The sequence below is a fragment of the Gossypium hirsutum genome, chromosome A08 (assembly GCF_007990345.1).
Source record: "Gossypium hirsutum isolate 1008001.06 chromosome A08, Gossypium_hirsutum_v2.1, whole genome shotgun sequence".
In the NCBI taxonomy this organism is placed as follows: Eukaryota; Viridiplantae; Streptophyta; class Magnoliopsida; order Malvales; family Malvaceae; genus Gossypium; species Gossypium hirsutum.
Window position 1 is genome coordinate 80881929 of NC_053431.1, and position 5685 is coordinate 80887613.

At 35.4% G+C, this 5685-nt stretch overlaps 1 non-coding gene across 1 annotated transcript; it reads right to left on the reverse strand.

Annotated features, from left to right (window-relative positions):
- Positions 1-5192: 5192 nt before the first annotated feature.
- On the reverse strand, positions 5193-5299 carry LOC121205536 (small nucleolar RNA R71). Its single transcript, XR_005900612.1, has one exon. It is a non-coding gene; the product is annotated as a small nucleolar RNA R71 (small nucleolar RNA).
- Positions 5300-5685: the final 386 nt, after the last annotated feature.

Consider the following 5685-nt stretch of genomic DNA (forward strand, 5'->3'; position numbering starts at 1 on the left):
ACACATTTATTCAATTTAGTCCTTATTTCATAAATACACCAAATTCACAAAATTTGAAAAAACCCATGCTTATTCCAATTCTCTATAGGTCCCTAGCAGCCCATATTTTTCATATATTTCACAATTTAACCCCTCAATTTACACTTTTCACAATTTAATCTTATTTAATCATTTTCACTAAAAATCACTTTACAAAACATAGAAATCTATCATCAAGCTTTAATAATACTTCATCAAACATTCAAAAACACATGAACTCATCAATGGGAACTTTCAAAATCACCAACAAATTCAAAAATTAAGGCACAGGCTATCTAGTACTCGAAACAACGATCACAAAAATATGGAAATCATCAAAAATCGAGCAAAAATCACTCACCACATTGAGCTTGAAGTTGCCGAACCTTCAAATCCCTAACTTTGATATTCTTTCTTCTTATTTTAGGCTATAAAAAATGATAATGAAGCCAAATTCTTATTTTGTTTTATTAATTATAACTTAATTACTAATTTACCATTTTAACCTTAATTAAAAGCTATTAAATTTTATGATATTAAGCCCATTTATGTCCATTCCCACTATCCATGGTTTAATTACAACATAAAGACCTTTCATTTAATGCCTCATAGCAAATAGACACTTTTACATTTACACGATTTAGTCCTTTTTTCTCAAATTGAGCTATTAAACGATAAAATTAGCTCACAAAATTTTTACACTTACATATTCACATGTTGTAAACACATAAAATAATATTAAAATAATTTTTCAACCTCAAATTTGTGGTTCCGAAACCACTGTTCTGATTTAGCTAAAACCGGGCTGTTACAATCATCAATATTGGCTCTAAATTCTTTAGCCCCTTGTTTTCGAATCTTATCAACTGGAGGCTTGTTTAGTCATAACAATTCCACACCTTGGGGAGCTACGGGAATTGGTTGAGGATTAGGTGGGGGTGGAGGATGTTGGGCACTTGGATTTGTTCAAACAAGCTCGGCAAACCACTTATTCATCCCTTAGAAGAAGGCTTCCCTAAACTCTCCTCCTTGTCTAACTGTTACTGGTCTACTTTTAGATGGCGGTGTCCCTTGGGCAGGAGCCAGCGCATTACGTTCAACATCATCAGCTACCTCTCGATTGGGATCCATTTACTATATGAAAACACAATTTATATTGTCAGGAGTCGTCACACTATCACAAATTATATATGGCATGTATAGTTAGACTCTCACACACGCTACGTTAGCCCGAGAATCGACTAAACAGTAGCTATGATACCACTAAATGTAACATCCCTTACCTGTATTCAATGTCGAAATAGGGTACGAGGCATTATCGGACTCATATCACAAACAAACATACAATTCTAAGTCATAAATTTGTATCCAAATTAAAACCATTTGTATTCAATCATAAAGTCCCTAATAAGAGCCCACGAGGCCCAAAACATGCTTTGGAAGTTGTTCGGGATAAATTGAGTACCTAGGAAATTTTTACAATACTTAGAAAATTTGTGCTTTGAACAGGGGTTACACGCCCATGTGGTTTAGGACACACCCGTGTAGGCAGGCCGTGTGGTCACACACGCCCATGTCCCTAACTCGTGCTCTATTTTGCAAAGCATGAACAAATTGAGATCACACGGCCAACTCACACGCCCCTGTGCTAGGCTGTGTGGATAATTTAATTTTCATAAAATAGGTGCAGACTTCACACGGTCGGGACACATGCCCGTGCTTGAGGCCGTGCCCCTCACACGGCTGAGACACACGCCCGTGTTTCTGCCCGTGTGATCAATTCTGAGCATTTTGTTTCTCAAAACTAAGATGCAAGCGACACATGGCAAAAACACATGCCCATGGGGAAGACCGTATGGACAAAATAAAGGCTATTTACCAAGCCATTTGTCACCCTTATTTGCACATACACACCCACAATCTTAATGGCATAAATCTTGGCATATTTAGGCAACCAAAACCTCCACAAACAAGGCCAAATCATGTCATTTCATTATCCACACTCAACATATTTACAACATCATATTTTGCCAAACTAAATCATACCAAACTCGTATTACAATATGACTACCAATAACATGCATAGCTTTACTTAGTTTTCCAAACATACCTATGAGCCAATCTTATCCATTCAACAACGAAACCAGTAAGCCACATTCAACCATTTACCAAACAATTATGAACCACATCACACAAGAGATAATTGCACATGCATGCATATATCAATATATATATAAGCTTACAACCAATTCAACCAAAATGAGCCAAGTTACATGGCCAAATACCAAATCAAGCCTTTGACAATTACAAGCCAATACATTTGGCTAAAATCACAATGACACATATAACAAAATGACCAAGGCCCTATACATGCTATATGCTCAAAATGTTTAAAATTATCGGTACCCACAATAACAGTTTGATAGTGTGAAGCAAACTCCGAAAATCTCCATCTCGAGCTAGCTTGGTGACACTATAAAACATTGAAAATAAAATAGAGTAATCTATATAGCTTGGTAAGCTCGTAAGAAAGAAATAAGCAAACTTTACCATACATTAACATGCAAGTAATATAACATAAGGCATTGTAATTTTCCACAATCTCATGATCAAAATCACTTCCATCACAAACTTACTTTAAAATCATCATGTCACGAATTAATAATCATAAGCTTTAAGTACATACCTATACCATCTCGAAATAATTTCATACACATTCTCATCTTTGTCATACCCAATGAACCACTCGGAATAATAATATCGGATACTCGGGAAAAACCTTGCACACAAGGTGCCACATATGTAGCCATTGCTACCTATATCTCATAACACATATATGCTCGCTCTCGAGTGATTAATGGGCTTGCTCACACAAGTTTTTAGTCAAGACGTAGCTACTCGGTGCTGCTCACACAAGCTGTCAAGTAACCGCAACATATGCCGATATACTCAGCCATCGGTAGGACTAGCAGGACCAGCACTCGGATCACATAACATAAAACCCTAGTGACATGTCACTTGTATCCTAATCTATTCCTAAGGTTCGATTGGGATTTATCGCTTGTCAAATTGTTGTCGGATGGGTCTTTAGAGTTGTTTATACAATTCATACAATATTAAAGCATTAAAAATACAATTATAGTAAAGCTTATTTAACATACGAACTTACCTCATGATAAGCCATAAAAATAAGATATTTTAATCCCATTCTTGATGCGTTTTTAGATGATTTATTAATTAATTTAGTGAATTTGATGCTCCTAATTCTTTAATTTCATATTTTATACTTAGGAGAGCATAGGGAAACAAAAGGAGCTAAAAACGAGCAAAATTTGAAAAAAGGGGCTATTTTATGGATCCACACAGCCAAGCCTTTTCCCACACAGGCTGAGCACACGCTCGTGTGAGCCACAAAGGCTGGTCACACGCCCATGTGCCAGCTCGTGCTGATTTTGAACCCTATTTCCTTAATACATAAAAAAAAGCTAATTTTTAAGGTTTCTGAGCATTCAAAAGTTTATAAATACATATTAGAAGAGGACGTGAGGGGAAACGCAGAGCTAAACGAAGAAAAGACTCGAAGAACGCTAACAGATTCAACTTAGAAGTAGGATCTTCTTCAAGACTGAAGATCTCCATTCAATTTCTCTCAAAGTTTTTGGGTTTATTTAAGTTTTGTTGTTTTCCTAAGTTTGAGATATTTTCCTTCCAAAGTACGAACTAAATTCCCTAGATTCCTAGGAAGGATAAAACCTAAGATGAATCTTATTTTTTGATTTTTTTGAATTACATGATAAATATTTGTTCTTGATCTCAATTACGTGTTCTTATTTCATGTGTTAATGTTTTCAGGATATTAATTCATGATTGATGTGCTTATTCAGTGGAGAAAAAGTCCTTGTTTAAGAGTAGATCTGGCATAATTGAGTGGAGTTACATGCAATCCTAGAAATAGGACGACATAAATCAACTCGATTACAACCAAATCTAATAGGGGAACCCATTAATCGAGTTAATGCGAAAATAGGGGTTTTAATTAGAAAGAGATTTCAATTAATCAACCTAGAGTCAGTTTTTTTTATTCTCGAAAGAGATATTAACATAAGTTAGGGATTTCTACAGATCAAGACAATTGAATAAATCGTTTAATTCAGATTTAGAATAATAAGTGAACTTTAGGTGGATTCTTTCTTGGGTATTGTCTCTTTCATTGGTTTTCTTCAAATATTTTTCTACTTTATTCTTTGTTTCGTCTTAGTAATTACATTAGTTAAGATTAGATTAAAGTAAATCCCTTTAATTTATTCGGCTAGATAATAAAAAAAATAGTAACTACTAGTACTTTTAGTCCTCATGGATACGATATTCCCAACTCACCATAGCTATACTACCATTCGATAGGCACGCTTGCCTTTGTCGTATTTTAGTTAGTTTGTGACGTCATCAAGTTTTTGGCGCCGTTGTCGGGGACTAAAATATTAGGAACACTTAATTTTTATTACTTTAGCCATTTTTATTTTTATTGCATTTTATTTTGTTTTTATTTTAATTTACTAACTTTTCTTTTATTTGCTTCTAGCAGGTTCCTTTAGTTTACGACTAGAAGAAACCCGTCAAGACCTTTAGTATTCGACAGTGAAATCGAAAGCACAACTCGCAGAAACCATAGACAAGCGAGGCAAAATCGACAGAATACGATAGAAGGGTAAGAGGAAGTTATTGGTATTACTAAGGAGATGACAGAAAATCATAATGATCAGCTACCTTCTGTGGTTGCAGCAAATCCTGTAAATCTAAATCCTGCTTCTCGTACTATGTATGATTATGCCAAGTCCAATTTAACTGGGGCCGAATCGAGTATTGTTAAACCTGCTATTGTTGCAAATAATTTTGAACTAATACCTAACACTATTCAAATGATTCAACAGTTTGTTTAGTTTCATGGTTTGCAGGATGAAGACCCAAATACTCATTTGGCTAATTTCCTAGAATTATGCGACACTTTTAAAATTAATGGCATTTTTGACGATGACATTCACCTTCGGTTGTTTCCTTTCTTGTTGAGAAATAAGGCTAAACAGTGGTTGAACTCCCTACCGTGAGGATCTATTACTACATGGGAACAAATGATCGAAAAATTCTTGTTGAAATACTTTCCACCGACTAAGACAACCAAGCTGAGGAATGATATCTCCTCCTTTGTACAGATGGACTTAGAAACCTTATATGATCCATGGGAGAGGTATAAGGACTTACTGAGAAGGTGCCTTCACCATGGATTACCTCTATGGCTACAGTTCAGACTTTCCACAATGGTTTGAACCCCTCAACTAGGCGAAGGATTGATGCAGCCACTGGTGGTACTATAAATAATAAAACACCTGAGGAGGCTTATGAGTTTATAGAAGAGATTTCACTAAATAATTATTAGTGGCAAGTCATGAGGACAAAGCCGACAAAAGCAACTGGTGTTTTTAACGTTGATGCGGTCACCATGTTATCGAACCAGGTAGAACTCTTGTATAAAAAGATTGACAGTTTATGTGTTTCTACGCAGGTACATCTGGTAATGCAGTGTGACACAAGTAGAGGTGGAATAAACAATGCAGAATATTTACCCTATGTACCTAGCATGGAGAATGAGTAAATAAATTATATGGTTAATAA